Consider the following 23359-nt stretch of genomic DNA (forward strand, 5'->3'; position numbering starts at 1 on the left):
CCCCGTTCGTCGCCCCTCGTCGAAGCCGACGACGCCCGCACCCCGCCGCCCCTCGCCGCCCCCGTCCAGACCCCGCCGTAGCCCATCCGGAGTACCTCGCCGAGGTAACCGCAGCCACCGCCGCCGTGCCGGTTTTTAAAAAAAACCGTTCGGTTTTTTTCCGAAACCCTAGGTTTTATTTTAATAGATCGGTTTATTTTTTTTGGTTTAGTTAGTTAGTGAGCGTTCGCCCGATCCGTTCGTTTTAACGAACGTGTTCATCGGTTTGTCGCAGCTAACAAACGTCCGTTCGTTTAACTGTTCATCAGTTTTCTTTTTCGACGGATTTTCCGCGATTATTCCGGATCGCGATTTCTGATCAGATTTTCGTTCTGGTATATCTTTTAGCTCGTTTATCGGAATCAGGCGATTCAAGCGCCTAGAGTTTCGTCTCGAAATTCTCTTTCTGTTTAACCTATTCAAACAAGTTTTTGCTACTGTAAAATTTGACCTAGATTCAGATTAGTAAACGAAGCTTGTTTCTTTCGCCGTTTGACTTTTGTTGCTTCGTTCGATTTTTTTCTTTTTGCAAACCGGAGATCTTAAGTTGAACTTTCTGGTTAGATCTTTTATTTGAGTTTTACCTATGTATTTGATGAGTGCTTCTTGTATGCTTGTTTGTTTGTGATAGAGTACCCGAAGTGCGCCGCTTGCTACTTCGAATCTCTAGGTTTCACGGATCATCAGCAAGGCAAGTAACACTTTGATCATACTTCTTTTACTACCCAGTTTTATTGCATTAGACCAACCCTCAAACATTGCATGATTAGGATCTAATTAAATTGTGGGTATTGGGAAGTAGTTGAGGTAGTACCTATTACCTGTTTATTATCAAACCTTTGGGAGTTACTTCTACGTTTGCTTATATTGCTATGCTATGCTAGTAGACGTGGATTGGGTTTGAGTGTTACCATGACAGATGTGAGATTGTTAATTAATGGTTAACCTTAAGGTGGCAACTAAAACTCACATCTGGGTGGATTGCAGTACCTGGGTATTCCAGGATTGCCTGTTTTCTTTTGGACCGCCACCCAGGTTCAAAGGGATCATGAGATTATTCATGCTAGAAACTTCCGTGTGCAGCCGCAAGCTATTATGGGCTCTAGCATAGTTGACTAAGTTGTGTGAACTCTTACAGTGGTAGACTAGCAGATGTAGGGGAATGTAGGTGTAACGATCTACCCATTCGTAAGGTGCAAACACTTCTGAAAGACTGTGTCTCGGTCATCCGTTTCTCAAACATCATGTAGTGCGAGAATCAAGCGGAGGCGATCGAGTCGTGTGGAGAAAAGTGCACAAACCTCTGCAGAGTGTATAAACTAATCATGGTTAGCCGTGTCCCCTGTTATGGGCATCTTGAGTATCTAGTACTTGGATTATCCTGTGAATCTCATCATGTTACTTTAATTAATTTTGTTGGGTTAATGATGATACTTAATTGGGATTGAGATGCTGTCAACCATCTCAAAGTTTAACAACCACCATGATAGTTAAATAAAATTTATTCCTTTGCAGTAGGGAAAAATTGGCTTTTCGCAAAACTGTAACCATAGAGCCTTCTACCAGCCATATATGCATGTAGTGTAGCATTATTTTGTTCATTACTCTCTATGTGTTACATTGCCAGCGTATTCCATGTGCTGACCCATTTTCGGGCTGCAACGTTTCATGTTGCAGACTTTTCAGACGACGAGTAAGGTGCCTTAGGTTGTGGTCTTATACTCGGTGATGCCGTTGGAGTTGATGGACTCACCTATCTTCCAAGTCTTCCGCTGTTATCGTATTTAGATGGCCTTAAGCCATATTTGTCATACTTATTTCTCTCTTGAGATACTCGATGTAATAAGTGTGTGATTGCTACTCTGTTATAAATCCTCCATTTGTACTGTGCGTGTCAGCATTACTGATCCAGGGATGACACTGGTGCACGGTAGATCAGACTGTTTGAGGTCTGGTCGCTACAAAGGTGGTATCAGAGCACACATTGACTGTAGGACACGACCACTAAGCTTAAACCCTAGAACACTACTCTCTTTTTATTTCTGACTCCTCTCCACTTTCTACTCCTTTAGGAATGGCGGATGCGAGGAACAAGTTCATGCAACCGGATGAAGATACACCTTTTGGACGACACTTGAAGGAAGTCACTAAGTACCTGAACATCGGAATACCAAGTTTCACCGGGACTTACAAAGCCACACTACCAGAAGAGGAGCGCTGGAAGATTCAAGTTCAAGTTCCAGGAAGGACGTTTACGCCAGTCACTGAGCCTATAGAGTTTTCCTTTGATGCACCAACCTGGAGTTTAGGGAAGAGCATGGCAACCCACATCTCTATGGGACGCATTGGAGAAGTCTACCACAGGGAGCTTAAGGATACTATTTATCAGATTTGTGGACGCCTAGATGAGCAATGGGAGATGATCAGCACCAAGAAGGATGGATCAATTGCAGCTTTCATCCAGGAGCAAAACCAACACATTCGTCGCCAGGAGAACCAGATGTGCGCAGACATGATAGATCTGAAGAAGGCATTGACCAAGATCACGGAGTTGGAGGAAGAACTCAAGTCTACGCGCGATGGATATGAGGAGGAGATCGCCACGTTGTTGGAGAAGAATGATGACCTGATAAAGAAGATCGGAGTATTCATGGGAGACTCAGCACCAGGAGGAGAAGATGACGATTCTACTTGCCCGGATAACTACATCATCATCGACGACACCTACTCAGACCCTAGTGAAGATGACTTTGTTGATGAAGCTGGAGCAGATATCATGGAGTCTTCGACCGATCAAAATTTCTAGTAGACCACCATAATCAGTAGTAGTATTCCCCCATGTATATAGTATAGTCCGAGCACTTTATAACGATAGTTAGATCGATTGTATGCCTTGTTTGATTGAGTGATATTGATTGTGTTTGTCTCATGAGCATAAGGGTGGTGTTTTCTCTCTAGACCTCATTCTATTCTAAATTCTCATCTTTTCTAAACCTATCAGATGCCTCCGAGACGCGACACCGGATTTGTTTTCCCACCGGAGATCACTCAGTTGATTCAGCAGCAGAATGCCCTGATGCAAGTGTTAGTACAGAACCAAGGCAACAACAACAACAACAACAACCCACCACCACCACCTGTTGATCACTTAGCCCGTTTCTTGAGGCTAAATCCGCCGGTGTTTTCCAGCAACACCGAGCCGATTGTTGTAGATGATTGGCTCCGCAAAGTTGGAAGGGAGTTGACCACTGCAGGATGCACAGATGCGGAGAGAGTGCGATTTGCCACACATCAGCTTGATGGAACCGCAGCCTCATGGTGGGAGAATTACACAGCCACACACCCTATTGACACTGTCACATGGGACCAGTTTCAGCAAGCTTTCCGTACTGCCCATGTTTCAGCAGGAGCTATGGCTATGAAGAAGCATGAGTTTCGCAACCTACGCCAAGGAGGACGCACCGTAGGCCAGTATGTGGAGGACTTTAGTAAGTTAGCACGTTATGCTCCAGATGACGTTGCTACAGATGCAGCCAAGCAGGAGAAGTTTCTGGAAGGACTGAATGATGAGCTGAGCATGCAGTTGATGGTAGCAACCTTCAACAACTACCAGGAGTTGGTAGATAGAGCTCTCATGATTGAAGGGAAGCAGCAGCAGATTGAAAACCGTAAAAGGAAGTATGGACAAGGGAAGTACAATTCTGGAGCTCAGCAGAAGCCACGTTTTACCCCGAAATCGGGAGGACAGTTTCAGCATACCCATGGAGGAGGTAGTTCGCACAACCATAATGGCCCCAAGAATGGTAATGGGAATGGAGGAAGCAACGGCCAGAACCGTACCAGCCCTTCAACCCCAGCTAAGAGAGACCTGAGCCAAGTCACTTGCTTTAAGTGCCAGAAGACTGGACATTATGCCAATGAATGTCCTGAAGCCCAGAATATAAATGGCAATGGAAGCTCTGGGAAGAAGCCGAACCCTTTCAACAAAGGACATGTGAACCACGTTAGCGTGGAGGAGGTTGAAGCTCAGCCAGATGCAGTAATAGGTAAGTTTTTGGTTAAGTCATTTACTGCACTCGTTCTTTTTGATACTGGTGCATCGCATTCATACATATCAAGGGGATTTGTGGATAAGTTTAAGTTGCCCACCAAAGTTCTCAGAACACCTATGTTAGTAACCTCGCCAGGAGCAGAGTATATGGCAAGCCAAGGATGTTTTCAGATGCCATTGGCCATAGGTAGGCATGTTTTCCCCTCAGACCTAATAGTTTTGGAGTCGCAAGGTTTGGATGTAATATTGGGAATGGATTGGCTATCGATGTATGGGGGAAACATCGATTGCGCCAGTAAGACGATTTTGCTTACCACCCCAGAAGGGAGAAGGATTAAGTATGTATCCCGGCATGTGCCGAAGAGGACTCAAGTAAATTCCTTATCAGGAGTTGTACAGGAGGAAGTACCAGTGGTGAAGGATTACCCGGATGTATTTCCAGAAGAGTTGCCAGGCATGCCACCAGATAGAGACATAGAGTTTTTGATTGAACTTTTGCCAGGCACAGGGCCGATATCTAAGAGACCGTACAGGATGCCCGCTAAGGATTTGGAAGAAATTAAGAAGCAGATTAAGGAGTTACTGGATAAAGGCTATATTCGCCCAAGTTCTTCACCTTGGGGATCACCCGTACTTCTAGTGGAGAAGAAAGATGGATCGTTGAGGATGGTTGTTGATTATCGAGGATTGAATGAAGTGACCATAAAAAATAAGTACCCACTGCCGATGATCAATGATCTGTTTGACCGATTACAAGGAGCTAAGGTATTTTCCAAGATCGATCTACGATCAGGATACCATCAGTTAAAGATTCGAGAGCAGGATATACCTAAGACAGCTTTTACCACCAGGTATGGGCTGTACGAGTATACCGTTATGTCATTTGGTCTGACTAATGCACCTGCCTATTTCATGAACCTGATGAACAAAGTGTTTATGGAGTTTTTGGATAAGTTCGTCGTAGTGTTCATTGATGACATTTTAGTCTACTCCAAGAATGAAGAGGAGCATAAGGAACATTTGCGTTTGGTACTTGAGAAGCTCAGAGAACATCAGTTATACGCCAAGTTCAGCAAATGTGAGTTTTGGTTGAAGGAAGTTGGATTCCTCGGACACGTTATATCCGGAGAAGGAATAGCAGTAGACCCCACCAAAGTTGACACAGTAACAAGCTGGGAATCACCCACATCAGTTGGAGAGATCCGGAGTTTTCTTGGACTTGCAGGATACTACCGGAGGTTCATTGAGAATTTCTCGAGGATTGCTAAGCCCATGACAGAGCTGTTAAAGAAGGACACCAAATTCAATTGGACTGAGGAATGTGAAGCTAGTTTCCAAGAGTTGAAGAAGCGTTTGGTTACATCACCAGTGCTGATTCTGCCAGATCAACGCAAGGACTATGAAGTATATTGCGACGCTTCACGTCGAGGACTTGGAGCAGTGCTAATGCAGGAGGGAAGAGTTGTTTCATATGCTTCACGACAACTTAAACCCCATGAGAAGAATTATGCCACGCGTGATTTGGAGTTAGCAGCCGTAGTACATGCGTTGAAGACATGGAGACATTTTCTCATCGGAAATCACTGTGAGGTGTACACGGATCACAAGAGTTTGAAATACATCTTCACGCAGAAGGAGTTGAATCTCAGGCAAAGGAGATGGTTGGAGCTCATAAAGGATTATGACATGAGATTGCATTATCACCCCGGAAAGGCTAACGTAGTAGCTGATGTGTTGAGCCGCAAGAGCCATGTTAACACCCTCATGACCGGAGAGTTACCGAAATTATTAGCCGAGGATCTTCGCGAGCTATGTTTGGAGATAGTTCCAAGAGGCTATGTAGAAACGTTGGAGATTCAGTCTACCTTGATGGAAAAGATCAGGGAAGCTCAGAAGACAGACAAGGAAATTGACGAGATAAAGAAAAGGATGAGTAAAGGAAAAGCCAAGGGATTTCGTGAGGATGAGCACGATACCTTATGGTTTGAGGACCGTGTTTATGTACCCAATGATCCGGAGATCAGGAAGTTGATCTTGCAAGAGGCCCATGATTCACCGTATTCGATTCACCCAGGAAATACCAAGATGTATTTGGATTTGAAGGATACTTTCTGGTGGACCGGAATGAAGAAAGATATTGCGGAGTATGTAGCAGTTTGTGATGTATGTCAGAGAGTGAAGGCAAAGCATCAGAAGCCAGCAGGATTGCTACAGCCATTGCCGATACCCGAATGGAAATGGGATAAACTAGGCATGGATTTTATCACGGGATTGCCCAGGACTCGTTCAGGCTATGACTCAATATGGGTTGTAGTCGATCATTTGACGAAAGTAGCTCATTTCATCCCAGTGAAGACCACTTACACCAGTGCTAAGTTGGCAAAGATATACATGACCAGGATCGTATGTCTGCATGGAGTTCCGAGGACCATTGTATCAGATAGAGGAACCCAGTTTACTTCGAAGTTTTGGAATCAGTTACATGAAACCTTGGGTACCAGGCTAGAGTTCAGTAGAGCCTTTCACCCACAGACAGACGGACAGACCAAGAGAGTCAATCAGATTTTGGAAGATGCTGAGAGCTTGTGCGCTAGATTATGGATCTAGTTGGGACGACAATTTGCCGTATGCAGAGTTTTCTTACAACAACAGTTATCAAACTAGTTTGAAGATGGCCCCTTTCGAAGCTTTGTACGGAAGGAGGTGTAGAACGCCATTGTTATGGGACGAAGTTGGAGACCGCCAGTTGTTTGGACCAGATTTTATTAAAGAGTCTGAACGGAAAGTGAAGTTGATTCGCGATAGGCTCAAGGTAGCCCAGTCCAGGCAGAAGAGTTATGCAGATTCTAAACGCAAGGAGACAGTTCACAAAGTCGGAGACAGAGTTTATCTTCATGTATCACCACTTCGAGGAGTGAAGCGCTTTGGAGTTAAAGGAAAGTTAGCGCCACGTTTTGTAGGACCATACAAAATTTTGGAGCGTATGGGAGAAGTTGCTTACAAACTGGAATTGCGTGAAGTATTGTCAGGAGTTCATGATGTATTTCACGTTTCCCAGTTGAAGAAGTGCCACGCAGGGATGGCTGAGATACCACTGAGAGATACGGTGCCATTGGAAGCGATTCAGCTGGATAGTGATTTGACCTATGAGGAGAAACCAGTTAAGATTCTGGAGTATGCCAGCCGAGTCACCCGCAGCAAGGTTATCAAGTTTTGCAAAGTTCAGTGGAGTCACCATACCAAGGACGAAGCCACCTGGGAGCGAGAGGAAGATCTACGGAAGGACCACTCTCACCTATTTTCTAGCCAACCCGAATCTCGAGGGCGAGATTCCTCTTAAGGGGGTAGGTTTGTAACATCCCAAATTTTCAATTTGGAATGTTATACATTAGATCATCATTGCATAGCATATTTTATTGCATTTTTGCAAATCCTCGAAAATCCTAAGCAACTCAAGGACCCTCGGAGAGAGTTGGGGATTTTTCGCGGTTTCATATTTGACTTTATCAAATAATGAAACGAGGATTTTAGGTTTTAATTATTTTTCTCTCCAAAAATATTTTGTATTAAAATATATGAGAGGAGAAAATATGACTTCTCCAAAATAATTGAAATATTGGAGGAAAAATATTAAAATCAAATATTTGATTTTATTCGGATTTTATTTGCATTAGAAAAAAATTGCACGCTTTCAAAACTGCATCTTTGGGCCAAGAAAATGTTCATCTCGTTCTAATTATTTTAATTAGACGGTGAAAATTTGTTTTGGCATTTTTGGATTTTTATTTATTTTTCTATGATTTTTCTTAGGTTCGGCGAAATTATTTAAAAAAAAGGTCGCGAGCGCGCCGACTGGGCCGAAGCCCAGCCGACGGCCCAGCTCCCCGTCTCCCTCCCGAGCACGCCAGCCGCCGCCGCCAGTGTCCTGGTGGGACACGCCGCCGCCGCCCCCTCCCCAAGGCAGCAGCACCCCCCTCTTAAATACCCCAGCCTCGCCGCCTCCCTCTCCTCACCACACCCCGACGCCCGAAGCCGCCGCCAGGAGCCGCCTGAAGGAGCCGGCCCCGCCGCCGAAGGAGGTCGCCGCCGGAGCCCGAATGCCGCCGCCCGCCGCTCCGTTCGTCGCCCCTCGCTGAAGCCGACGACGCCCGCACCCCGCCGCCCCTCGCCGCCCCCCATCCAGACCCCGCCGGAGCCCGTCCGGAGTACCTCGCCGAGGTAACTGCAGCCGCCGCCGCCGTGCCGGTTTAAAAAAAACCCGTTCGGTTTTTTCCAAAACCCTAGGTTTTATTTTAATAGATCGGTTTATTTTTTTGGTTTAGTTAGTTAGTGAGCGTTCGCCCGATCCGTTCGTTTTAACGAACGTGTTCGTCGGTTTGTCGCAGCTAACGAACGTCCGTTCGTTTAACTGTTCGTCAATTTTCTTTTTCGACGGATTTTCCGCGATTATTCCGGATCGCGATTTCTGATCAGATTTTCGTTCTGGTATATCTTTTAGCTCGTGTATCGGAATCAGGCGATTCAAGCGCCTAGAGTTTCGTATCGAAATTCTCTTTCCATTTAACCTATTCAAACAAGTTTTTGCTACTGTAAAATTTGACCTAGATTCAGATTAGTAAATGAAGCTTGTTTCTTTAGCCGTTTGACTTTTGTTACTTCGTTCGATTTGTTTCTTTTTGCAAACCGGAGTTCTTAAGTTGAACTTTCTGGTTAGATCTTTTATTTGAGTTTTACCTATGTATTTGATGAGTGCTTCTTGTATGCTTGTTTGTTTGCGATAGAGTACCCGGAGTGCGCCGCTTGCTACTTCGAATCTCTAGGTTTCACGGATCATCAGCAAGGCAAGTAACACTTTGATCATACTTCTTTTACTACCCAGTTTTATTGCATTAGACCAACCCTCAAACATTGCATGATTAGGATCTAATTAAATTGTGGGTATTGGGAAGTAGTTGAGGTAGTACCTATTACCTGTTTATTATCAAACCTTTGGGAGTTACTTCTACGTTTGCTTATATTGCTATGCTATGCTAGTAGACGTGGATTGGGTTTGAGTGTTACCATGACAGATATGAGATTGTTAATTAATGGTTAACCTTAAGGTGGCAACTAAAACTCACATCTGGGTGGATTGAGGTACCTGGGTATTCCAGGATTGCCTGTTTTCTTTTGGACCGCCACCCAGGTTCAAAGGGATCATGAGATTATTCATGCTAGAAACTTCCGTGTGCAGCCGCACGCTACTATGGGCTCTAGCATAGTTGACTAAGTTGTGTGAACTCTTACAGTGGTAGACTAGCAGATGTAGGGGAAAGTAGGTGTAACGGTCTACCCATTCGTATGGTGCAAACACTTCTGAAAGACTGTGTCTCGGTCATCCGTTTCTCAAACATCATGTAGTGCGAGAATCAAGCGGAGGCGATCGAGTCTTGTGGAGAAAAGTGCACAAACCTCTGCAGAGTGTATAAACTAATCATGGTTAGCCGTGTCCCCGGTTATGGACATCTTGAGTATCTAGTACTTGGATTATCCTGTGAATCTCATCATGTTACTTTAATTATTTTTGTTGGGTTAATGATGATACTTAATTGGGATTGAGATGCTGTCAACCATCTCAATGTTTAACAACCGCCATGATAGTTAAATAAAATTTATTCCTTTGCAGTAGGGCAAAATTGGCTTTTCGCAAAACTGTAACCATAGAGCCTTCTACCAGCCATATATGCATGTAGTATAGCATTATTTTGTTCATTACTCTCCATGTGTTACATTGCCAGCATATTCCATGTGTTGACCCGTTTTCGGGCTGCAACGTTTCATGTTGCAGACTTTTCAGACGACGAGTAAGGTGCCTTAGGTCGTGGTCTTATACTCAGTGATGCCGTTGGAGTTGATAGACTCACTTATCTTCCAAGTCTTCCGCTGTTATCGTATTTAGATGGCCTTAAGCCATATTTGTCACTTATTTCTCTCTTGAGATACTCGATGTAATAAGTGTGTGATTGCTACTCTGTTATAAATCCTCCATTTGTACTATGCGTGTCAGCATTACTAATCCAGGGATGACACTGGTGCACGGTAGATGAGACTGTTTGAGGTCTGGTCGCTACATGCCTTCATGGCCGTATTTTATTTTTCGACACCTCTATCTCTAAACATGTGGACATGATTATCGATTCCGGCTTTCGCTTGAGGACAAGCGAGGTCTAAGCTTGGGGGAGTTGATACGTCCATTCTGCATCATTCTTTTATGTTGATATTTATTGCATTATGGGTTGTTCTTTCATATTATCGTACAATACTTATGCCTTTTCTCTCTTATTTTACAAGATTTACATGGAAAGGGAGAATGCCAGCAGCTGGAATTCTGGACCAGAAAGGAGCAAATCTGAGATACCTATTCTACACAACTCCAAATGTCCTGGAACTTTACGGAGAATTGTTTTGGAATATATAAAAAATATTGGGCGAAGAAACAACAGAAGGGGACCCACAAGGTGGCCACAAGCCTGGGGGCGCGCCCTACCCCCAGGGCTTATGGCCCCCCTGGCCATCGTCTGGTGCCCATCTTCTGCTATATGAAAGTTTTTGACATAGAAAAAATCATAAGGGAGCTTTCGTGACGAAGCAACGCCGTCTCGAGGCGGAACCTGGGTAGAAGCAATCTAGGGCTCCGGGGGAGCTATTCTGCAGGGGAAACTTCCCTCCGGGAGGGGGAAATCGAAGCCATCGTCATCACCAACGATCCCTCATCGATGGAGGGTCAATCTTCATCAACATCTTCATCAGCACCATCTCCTCTCAAACCCCAGTTCATCTCTTGTATTCAATCTTTGTCCCAAAATCTCAGATTGGTACCTGTGGGTTGCTAGTAGTGTTGATTACTCCTTGTAGTTGATGCTAGTTGGTTTATTTGGTGGAAGATTATGTGTTCAGATCCTTAATGATATTCAATACCCCTTTGATCTTGAACATGAACATGCTTTGTGAGTAGTTATGTTTGTTCCTGAGGACATGGGAGAAGTCTTGTTATAAGTAATTATGTGAATTTGGTATTCTTTCGATATTTTGATGAGATGTATGTTGTCTTTCCTCTAGTGGTGTGTTATGTGAACATCGACAACATGAAACTTCACCATGATTTGGGCCTAGGGGAAGGCATTGAGAAGTAATAAGTAGATGATAGGTTGCTAGAGTGACAAAAGCTTTAACCCTAGTTTGTGCGTTGCTTCGTAAGGGGCTGATTTGGATCCACATGTTTCATGCTATGGTTAGATTTATCTTAATTCTTCTTTCGTAGTTGCGGATGCTCATGAGAGGGGTTAATAATAAGTGGGAGGCCTTTCCAAGGAAGGATAGCACCCAAGCACCCGTCCACCAACATGTCAAATTATCAAAGTAACGAACGCGAATCATATGAGCATGATGAAAACTAGCTTGACAGTAATTCCCATGTGTCCTCGGGAGAACTTTGCTTTATATAAGAGTTCGTCCAGGCTTATCCTTTGCTACAAAAAGGATTGGGCCACCTTTCTGCACTTTTTCTACACTTGTTACTTGTTACCCGTTATGAATTATCTTGTCACAAAACTATCTGTTACCGATAATTTCAGTGCCTACAGAAAATACCTTGCTGAAAACCGCTTGTCATTTCCATCTGCTCCTCGATGGGTTCAACACACTTACTAATCGAAAGGACTAAGGTTGATACCCTATACTTGTGGTTCATTAGAGGCCAATCTTCATCAACATCTTCAACATCACCATCTCATCTCAAAACCCTTGTTCATCACTTGTGTTCAATCTTTGTACCGGAAGCTCAGATTGGTACCTGTGGGTGACTAGTAGTGTTGATTACACGTAGTTGATGCTAGATGGTTTATTTGGTGGAAGATTATATGTTCAGACCCATTATTCTATTTAATATCCCTGTGATCTTGAGCATGAATTTTATTTGTGAGTAGGTGCCCTTGTTCTTGAGGCCACGGGAGAAGCCATGTTGTAAGTAATCATGTGCATTTGATAATCGTTCGATATTTTGATGATATGTATATTGTGATTCCCTTAGTGGTGTTATGTGAACGTCGACTACATGATAGTTCACCATCTTTGGGACTAAGGGAATGCATTGTGGAGTAGTTATTAGATGATGGGTTGCTAGAGTGACAGAAGATCAAACCCTAGTTTATGCGCTATTCCGTAAGGGGCTAATTTGGATCCACATGTTTAATGCTATGATTAGATTTTATCTTAATTCTTCTTTCATAGTTGCGGATGCTTGCGAGGGGGGTTAATCATAAGTGGGATACTTGTTCAAGTAAGAACAACACCCAAGCGCCGGTCCACCCACATAGTATCCAATTACCAAAGTAGCGAACGCAAATCAAACCAACATGATGAAAGTGACTAGATGAAATTCCCATGTGTCCTCAGGAACGATTTACTTGCTATAAGAGTTTGTTTTGGCATGTTCTTTGATACAAAAAGGATTGGGCTACCTTGCTGCACTTTTGTTACCGTTACCGTTACTTGCTCGTTACAAATTATCTAGCTATCAAACTACATGTTACTGACCATTTCAGTGCTTGCATAAATTACCTTGCTAAAAACCGCTTGTCATTTCCTTCTGCTCCTCGTTGGGTTCGACACTCTTACTTGTCGAAAGGACTCAGATTGATCCCTTATACTTGTGGGTCATCAGCCTACTGCAAGAGATAAAGCTATTATGGCTAAACTATGAGCTTCAAAATTTATCTTCCTACTCTCAAAGCAAAAGTCACAAGAAATAAACTCACTCCTCCATGCATTAATCTCTCTAACTATGGCACCATACATTGCTTCCTCCTTGTGCTTCTGCAATATCTTTGACAACTGAACGGTAATCAGAGGCAACAAAGAGATGTTGCTCATTCAAATTGGCGGCCAATGTCAATGCTTCTCTACATGCCAAAGTCTCAAGGGTGTTAGGATATGTGATCTCAAAGGCCATGGCCGACGAGCCCAAATAATAGCTAGTATGATCGTGACAAACTATCGCGGTTGACCTTGCCTCTCTATGTAGAAATAGCAGCAATAACATTTAACATGTCCCATCGGAGGAGGGACCCAAGGTTCACACACATTCCCCATCACTGGGCTTGCCACTTGCGCGCGTCGAGGATCCTCAACTACCGAAAGATCGTTGATGAAACTCTTGATGAAAAGATGTGTTGATAATGGGGACTGCAATTGTGCTTTGTGAATTGGCATTTCTCTGGGCGAACCAAATGGGACACAAGGTGACCGTCATGTTATCAAACTCGACATGTGATAATGATGCCTTGAGCAAAAATAACCATTTTCGAGCATGCCATTCATTTGTTCGAGAAAATAACCAGTTTTGAGTGGGCGCTCTCTGTTGGAAGCGACGATTCCAGGTGTTTCTAGCCACCCGATGATGAGAGCGGTACGGGTAGCGCGCCTGCTGGAGGGCTGGGAGGTGCAAGCGATGTGGGTGTGATCGCAGGGACAACGGAGAGGCGATCCAACGCGTACGAGCGGCCCATTCCTATGGTGTAGGAGGCGACCGATCTATGGCCTTTCTTGAAGAGACACCCAAACGACCGTAAATGCTAAATGGAGGATGACCTCCATGAAGCCCTTTATTTTGATTTTTTTTGAAAAACTAATTTTTTAAGTTTCATTTTTTAAAGAAAAATCACACGCATTCATAAGGATGTATGATACGTCTCCAACGTATCTGTAATTTTTGATTGTTCCATGCTGTTATATTATCATTCTTGGATGTTTTACAATCATTTTATAGCAACTTTATATCATTTTTGGGACTAACATATTGACATAGTGCCCAGTGCCAGTTGCTGTTTTTTGCTTGTTTTTTTACTTCGGAGAAAATCAATACCAAACGGAGTCCAAACACAACAAAACTTTTTGGAGATTTTTTCTGGACCAGAAGACACCTGTTTGTCCAAAGAAGTACCAGTGGGGGTTACAAGGGAGCACAACCCACCAGGGCGTGCCTGGGGGCCCAGGCACACCCAGGTGGGTTGTGCCCACCTCGGTGGCCTCCCGCACCGCCTCTTCTCTCTATAAATACCCCAATATTCTAGAAACCCTAGGGGAGTCGACGAAAAACAATTCTAGCCGCCGCAAGTTCCAGATACCATAGACCCAATCTAGACACCATCACAGAGGGGTTCATCATCCTCATTGGTGCCTCTCCGATGATGCGTGAGTAGTTCATTGTAGACCTACAGGTCTGTAGTTAGTAGCTAGATGGCTTCCTCTCTCTCTTTCTTTTGATTCTCAATACAATGGTCTCTTGGAGATCTATTTGATGTAACTCTTTTTGCGGTGTGTTTTTTGGGATCCGATGAACTTTGAGTTTATGATCAGATATATGTTTTTATCCATGAAAGTTATTTGAGTTTCTTTGATCTCTTATATGCATGATTACTTATAGCCTCGTATTTCTTATTCGAATCTTTGGTTTAGTTAGGCCGACTAGATCAATTTTTCTTGCCATGGGAAGAGGTGCTTTGTGAAGGGTTCGATCTTACGGTGCTTGATCCCAGTTACATAAGGGGGAACAACACGTATGTATCATTGCTATCAAGGATAACAAGATGGGGTCTATTCCTATATGAGTAGATCTTGTCTACATCATGTCATCGTTCTTATTGCATTAGTCCGTTCTTCCTTGAACTTAATACACTGAATGCATGCTGGATAGCGGTCGATGCATGGAGTAATAGTAGTACATGCAGGCAGGAGTCGGTCTACTAATCTTGGACGTGATGCCTATGTAATGGTCATTGCCTGGATATCGTCACGATTATTTGAAGTTCTATCAATTGCCCAAGAGTAATTTTTTTACCCGCCGTATGCTATTTTTCTCGAGAGAAGCCACTAGTGAAATCTACGGCCCCCGGGTCTCTTCTTTATCATATTTGCCTTCGAGATCTATTTTTATTTGCTTTTATTTTCAGATCTATTAATCCAAAAACCCAAAAATACCTTGCTGCAATTTATTGTTATTTATTTTATCTCGCGTTCCCGCGAGATCTATTTATCCAATCTACTACAATTTTTACCTATCTTTTACCCGGGAGGGATTGACAACCCCTCTTTTACGTCAGGTTGCAAGTATTTTTTTTTGTGTGCAGGTGCCATTCACGTAGTATTGCGTGGTTCTCCTACTGGTTCGATAACCTTGGTCTCATCACTGAGGGAAATACCTACCGTAGTTGTGCTGCATCATCCCTTCCTCTTTGGAGAAATACCGAAGTAGTTCAAGCGACATCAATGTATAATACATGTGTGTAAAATTTGAAGACGATATATATTATGGTGAGAGCTACACAAAAAAGAGAAAAATCATGATTTTGAAATGATGAATAGTGCATGTACTATTCACTATAAAAATTTGTCTTTTATGTATTTCTCTCACTATAATGTATTTGACCACCAGACTTTACTGTAAAACACATCAATATGAATGTGTATGATTTTTCAAAATAAATAAATTAAACTTAAAGTATGATTTTCATTTTTTTTTCAAAAAACATCTCTATGGAGCTCATCCTGCAAAATGCCCTACTCCCAATTGACATCTTATATCTTATATTTGTTATGATAACCAATAGCCAATACAATGGAAAGACAGCTGGACATAGATCGACCAGTACAAAATAAAATTACATTGCAAAAACATACTAGACTTCTTCTTCATCTGATTGTGTATCACCTGTCAAAGTTTAAAAATTGCACTAAAACATCACTAAAGGAAGCTACACCTGCAAATGTCTTCGCCACACCAGGCTTTAAAGACTGCAATAGTCACTCGCCCCTTGAGGCGAGATCTAAGAGTTGTTGAAGAAGCATCAGTTGGAGTATCACCCCATGCAGTACAGGCTTGCAATCCATCACTGCCAATCCAGAGGGGTGGAAACAATCAGAACATGACACAGTACAACACTGGAAAAAATGACGAAGTTGTCGCACCAAAGGAAAACTAATTGCTCTCATTGATCAGAAGAGAGCCAACAGATCTAGGGATACAAACTCTCATAGGTCATTTGCCAGACCCGGATCAGACATCGTCGATGTAGGGAGAGGCCAGAGATACCTTATTCCAACACGTCATCGTTGGTCATCACCTTGTTGTTGTTGTCGAAGAAACAAAACCCTAAGAGCATCTCTAGTAGAACCCTTAAAATAGGGCGACCCGCAAAAATCCAGCGACTATACGGGTTTGGCCCGCTTTTTGGGCCAGACCAGAGCCCGTATAGTCGCACGAACTGTAATTTTTTTACAGTGGCCCGCAACCCCCCATGCAGTATATGTAAGGGTTTGCGGCTGGAATACGGGTCAAAACCTTATCAGCGTGCCGCCGCAATTCCCAATCCCCCCCTCTCGATTTCCCACCACTGGCGACTTCAATCCCCCCTCTCCCCTCTTGACGTGGCGCGGACTGTGGTCGGCAGGCCGCGACGACCCCGAGCGGAGGTGGTGCGTCGCCACCGACGATGCGAGGAAAAGGGTTGCCCGTAGGTACACCAACCACGGGCTCTTGCCGCCGCCGTCGCTCCTCCATCGCAAAACGGAGGAGTACGACCACAGGCAGGTGCTCCTCCGCAGCGGGTTGTCCTCTGGCTCCTCCGTCGAGGGCAGCTCCTCCGCCGGTGCCTTGATCTCATGGATGCCGCACATGCCGGTCAAGAGGGAGACAGAGGAGCTCCCGTCGCTCCGCGTGGTGAGGAGGGAGCAGGAGCCGGAGTGGCGGGCCGGTGGCGTCATCGGGCCGGAGGATTTCCTCTGCTCGGCGGAGGCGGACGCCTTCGAGGCCGCCATTGGCGTGCAGTGCGCAGGAGGAGGAGAAGGCAGAGTAGCGCCATCGATGGGAAGCTGACCTCGACAAAGTCCTCCTCGAGAAGGGGCTCGCGAAGGCGCAGGAGTTCGACGACAACTTGGCAGCATGGTGCCGCGAAGGCAAGGCGTGGGATGATATCTACGTCGACCTCGGCTCCGATGACAAGGACTGAGCTCCTCCGCCGCTGCAGCGTTGCCGCCGTTGAGCCAATTTTTGGCATTAGGGTTAGGGTGGATGTTGCTCCTTCGATCTAGTTTCTAAAAAATTTGACTATGTATGACTTTTGTATGATGATCAAGTAACTATGAACGCTAGTAGTTCTATTGGAGAAGTTCGATTTGTCGCGCGAAGTTTTGATTTCAAAATTTACAGGTTTATTTTAAAGTTTCTGTTCTGCCTCAGCTGTTTTCGGCCCGTATCCGAGGCATGCCGAGAAATGTAAATGCATTTTTTTAAAGACCCGGCTTGAACACTTGCTTCATTGATTTGGCAAAAAGCAACGGAATTGTGGAAACATGTAGATCAAGTGATCAAATGGATGAAAAGAGAAAGTACAGCTTGCTCCCCCTCCCTGCGGGCTAATTTTCGCTAACAGTATCCCCAAAAGGGGCTCAATGCATTTCGCTCCAGCTAATCTCCACTGCTCGATGTTGTTCCTGATTGCTGAGATGACGTCTTGGGTCTAGGGTGTTTCTTCCCGGAAGACGCATTGGTTTCTCTCCTTCCATATTTCCCAGGTGATCATGATGATCATTGATCTGATTCCGCGCCTATTGGCAGCTGTAGCCGTGCTGATGATGATTTGGCAGGTCTAGGCCGAGCTTAGTTGAGGCCTATCCCTTGGCGCGAGTGAGGAGCATCCTATCCAACTGGCACATTTCCTCCATATCTCTTGGGAGAAGTTGCAACTCCATATCAGGTGCGTTGACGTTTCTAGGTCCCTGAGGCACAAGGGACAGAAGTAGCCATTGGGCCAACCTCTTCTCTGCAACCTGTCATTGCACCATAGGCGGTTCTGGAGGAGGAGCCACATGAACATCTTTAGCTTGCTGGGCGGCAAGACCTTCCATATGAGACTGTTGAAATTTGAGTTGGGGTTTTGTAGCCATTGTATCTTGTAAGCCGACTTAGCCGTGTATCGTCTGTCGCGTGTGTCAGTCCAATTAATCCTATCTTCAGGCGCTGGGTCCAGAGCTATGTGTGCTTCGCCGATCAGCCGCCACATTGCTACCTCTCGAGCATGCATTGGTTTTCCCTTGAAGAGCAAAAGGGTGATGCAGCAAAGTAGCGTAAGTATTTCCCTCGGTTTTTGAGAACCAAGGTATCAATCTAGTAGGAGATAACACACAAGTCACCTAGTAGCTGCACAAACAATCAAGAACCTTGCAACCAACATGATAAAGGGGTTGTCAATCCCTTCATGCCAATCACAAAAGTGAGATCTGATAAATATAATAAGATAAATATTTTTGGTATTTTTGTTGTATAGATTGGAAAATAAAGATTGCAAAATAGTAAACAAGAATTGTAGATCGGAAACTTTTATGATGGAAATAGACCCAGGGGCCATAGGGTTCACTAGTGGTTTCTCTCATGATAGCATATATTATGGTGGGTGAACAAATTACTGCCGAGCAATTGATAGAAAAGCGCATAATTATGAGAATAACTAGGCATGATCATGAATATAGGCATCACGTCCGTGTCAAGTAGACCGAAATGATTCTGCATCTACTACTATTACTCCACACATCGACCGCTATCCAGCATGCATCTAGAGTATTAAGTTCATAAGAACGGAGTAACGCATTAGGCAAGATGACATGATGTAGAGGGATAAACTCAAGCAATATGATATAAACCCCATCTTTTTATCCTCGACGGCAACAATACAATACGTGCCTTGCTGCCCCTGCTGTCACTGGGAAAGGACACCGCAAGATTGAACCCAAAGCTAAGCACTTCTCCCATTGCAAGAAAGATCAATCTAGTAGGCCAAACTAAACCGATAATTTGAAGAGGCTTGCAAAGATAACAAATCATGCATATAAGAATTCAGAGAAGAACCAAATATTATTCATAGATAAACTTGATCATAAATCCACAATTCATCGGATCTCGGCAAACACACCACAAAAGAGTATTACATCAAATAGATCTCCAAGAACATCGAGGAGAACTTTGTATTGTGAACCAAAGAGAGAGAAGAAGCCATCTAGCTAATAACTATGGACCCGATGGTCTCTGGTAAACTACTCACACATCATCAGAGAGGCTATGGTGTTGATGTAGAAGCCCTCCGTGATCGATTCCCCCTCCGGCGGAGCGCCAGAAAAGGCCCCAAGATGGGATCTCATGGGTACAGAAGGTTGTGGCGGTGGAAAAGTGGTTTTGTGGCTCCCCTGGATGTTTTTAGGGTATAAGAGTATCTATAGGCGAAGAAGTACGTTGGTGGAGCAACGAGGGGCCCACGAGGGTGGGGGCGCGCCTTCCTGCCTCATGGCCACCTCGTTGCGTCTCTGACTTCCACTCCAAGTCTCCTGGGTTGCATTTGTTCCAAGAAAGATCCTCGCCAAGGTTTCGTTCCGTTTGGATTCCGTTTGATATTCCTTTTCTACGAAACACTAAAATAGGCAAAAAAAAAATTAGAAACTGGCACTGGGCCTCCGGTTAATAGGTTATTTCCAAAAATAATATAAAAGTGCATATTAAAGCCCATTAAACATGCAAAACAGATAATATAATAGCATGGAACAATAAAAAATTATAGATACGTTGGAGACGTATCAAGCATCCCGAAGCTTAATTCCTGCTCGTCCTTGAGTAGGTAAATGATAAAAATAGAATTTTTGATGTGGAATGCTATCTAACATAATTTTTCAATGTAATTTCTCTTATTGTGCCATGAATGTTCAGATCCAAAAGATTCAAGACAAAAGTTTGGTATTGGCATAAAAATAATGATACTTCAAGCATACTAGCCAAGCAATTATGTCTTCTCAAAATAACATAGCCAAAGAAAGCTCATCCCTACAAAATCATATAGTTTGGCTATGCTTCATCTCCATCACACAAAATGCTCCCATCATGCACAACCCCGATGACAAGCCAAGCGATTGTTTCATACTTTAGTATTCTCAAACTTTTTCAACTTTCACGCAATATATGAGCGCGAGCCATGGACATAGCACTATAGGTGGAATAGAATTGTGGTTGTGGAGAAGACAAAAAGGAGGAAGATGGTCTCACATCAACTAGGCGTATCAATGGGCTATGGAGATTCCCATCAATAGTTATCAATGTGAGTGAGTAGGGATTGCCATGCAACGGATGCACTAGAGCTATAAGTGTATGAAAGCTCAACAAAAGAAACTAAGTGGGTGTGCATCCAACTTGCTTGCTCACTAAGACCTAGGGCATTTGAGGAAGCCCATCATTGGAATATACAAGCCAAGTTCTATAATGAAAAATTCCCACTAGTATATGAAAGTGACAACATAAGAGACTCTCTATCATGAAGATCATGGTGCTACTTTGAAGCACAAGTGTGGAAAAAGGTTAGTAACATTTCCCCTTCTCTCTTTTTCTCTCATTTTTATTGGTGGGCTTCTTTGGCCTCTTTTTTTTTGGGGGGGGGGGCTTCTTTGGCCTCTTTTATTATTATTTTCGTCCGGAGTCTCATCCCGACTTGTGGGGGAATCATTGTCTCCATCATCCATTCCTCACATGGGACAATGCTCTAATAATGAAGATCATCACACTTTTATTTACTTACAACTCGATACTTAGAACAAAATATGACTCTATGTGAATGCCTCCGGCGGTGTACCGGGATATGCAATGAATCAAGAGTGACATGTATGAAAGAATTATGAAGGTGGCCTTGCCACAAATATGATATCAACTACATGGTCATGCAAAGCAATATGACAATGATGGAGCGTGTCATAATAAACGGAACGGTGGAAAGTTGCACGGCAATATATCTCGGAATGGCTATGGAAATGCCATAATAGGTTGGTATGGTGGCTGTTTTGAGGAAGGTAAGTGATGGTTTCATGGTACCGGCGAAAGTTGCGCGGCACAAGAGAGGCTAGCAATGGTGGAAGGGTGAGAGTGCGTATAATCCATGGACTCAACATTAGTCATAAAGAACTCACATACTTATTGCAAAAATCTACAAGTCATCAAACCAAAAGCACTACTCGCATGCTCCTAGGGGGATAGATTGGTAGGAAAAGACCATCGCTCGTCCCTGACCACCACTCCTAAAGAAAGCAATCAAAGGAACACCTCATGCTTCAAATTTGTCACACAATGGTTACCATACGTGCATGCTACGGGACTTGCAAACCCCAACACAAGTATTTATCAATTTCAAAATTACTCAACTAGCACGACTCTAATATCACTATCTTCATATCTCAAAACAATTATCAAGTATCAAACTTCTCATAGTATTTAATGCACTCTATATGAAAGTTTTTATTATACCCATCTTGGATGCCCATCATATTAGGACTAATTTTATAACCAAAGAAAATTACCATGCTGTTCTAAAAGACTCTCAAAATAATATAAGTGAAGCATGAGAGATCAACAATTTCTATAAAATAAAACCACCACCATGCTCTAAAAAGATATAAGCGAAGCACTAGAGCAAAATTATCTAGCTCAAAAGATATAAGTGAAGCACATAGAGTATTCTAATAAATTCCGATTCATGCGTGTCTCTCCCAAAATATGTGTACAGAAAGGATGATTGTGGTAAACTAAAAAGCAAAGACTCAAATCATACAAGACGCTCCAAGCAAAACACATATCATGTGGTGAATAAAAATATAGCCTCAAGTAAAGTTACCGATAGACGAAGACGAAAGAGGGGATGCCTTCCGGGGCATCCCCAAGCTTAGGCTTTTGGTTGTCCTTGAATTTTACCTTGGGGTGCCTTGGGAATACCCAAGCTTAGGCTCTTGCCACTCCTTATTCCAAAATCCATCAAATATTTACCCCAAAACTTGAAAACTTCACAACACAAAACTTAAACAGAAAATCTCATGAGCTCCGTTAGTATAAGAAAACAAACCACCACTTTAAGGTACTGTAATGAACTCGTTCTTTATTTATATTGGTGTTAAACCTAATGTATTCCAACTTCTCTATGGTTCATACCCCCCCCCCCCGATACTAGCCATAGATTCATTAAAATAAGCAAACAACACACGAAAAACAGAATCTGTCAAAAACAGAACAGTCTGTAGCAATCTGATTCATACGCATACTTTTGTAACTCCAAAAATTCTGAAATAAATTGGTGGACGTGAGGAATTTGTCTATTAATCATCTTAAAAAAATAATCAACCTAAAGCACTCTCCAGTAAAAAATGGCATCTATTCTCGTGAGCGCAAAAGTTTCTGTTTTTTACAGCAAGATTGCAAAGACTTCACCCATGTCTTCCCAAAGGCTGTACTTGGCACAAACACTAATTAAACATAAAGCCACATCTAACCAGAGGCTATATGGATTATTTATTACTAAACAGGAACAAAAAGCAAGAAACAAAAATAAAATTGGGTTGCCTCCCAACAAGCGCTATCGTTTAACGCCCCTAGCTAGGCATAAAAACAAGAATAGATCTAGGTATTGTCATCTTTGGTATGCAATCCATAAGTGGCTCTCATAATAGATTCATAAGGTAATTTAATTTTATTTATAGGAAAGTGTTCCATGCCTTTCCTTAACGGAAATTGGAATCTAATATTTCCTTCTTTCATATCAATAATTGCACCAATCGTTCTAAGGAAAGGTCTACCAAGAATAATAGGACATGTAGGATTGCAATCTATATCAAGAACAATGAAATCTACGGGCACATAATTCCTATTAGCAACAATAAGAACGCCATTAATTCTTCCCATAGGTTTCTTAATGGTGGAATCCGCAAGATGCAAATTTAAAGAACAATCATCAAATTCACGGAAACCTAATACATCACACAAAGTTTTTGGAATCGTGGAAACACTAGCACCCAAATCACACAAAGCATATCATTCATAATCTTTAATCCTAATTTTAATAGTTGGTTCCCACTCATCATAAAGTTTTCTAGGAATAGAAACTTCTAGTTCACGCTTTTCTTCATAAGATTGCATTAAAGCATCAACGATATGTTTAGTGAAAGCTTTATTTTGATCATAAGCATGAGGAGAATTCAACACAGATTGCAACAAGGAAATACAATCTATCAAAGAGCAATTATCATAATTAAATTCCTTGAAATCCAAAATAGTGGGTTCATTACTAAGTAAAGTTTTGACCTCTTCAATACCACTTCTGTTAATTTCAGCATCAAGATCTAAAAACTCCGAATCGTTGGGACGCCTTTTAACTAAAGTTG

Source organism: Triticum aestivum, chromosome 3D (assembly GCF_018294505.1).
Source record: "Triticum aestivum cultivar Chinese Spring chromosome 3D, IWGSC CS RefSeq v2.1, whole genome shotgun sequence".
NCBI classification, from domain to species: Eukaryota; Viridiplantae; Streptophyta; class Magnoliopsida; order Poales; family Poaceae; genus Triticum; species Triticum aestivum.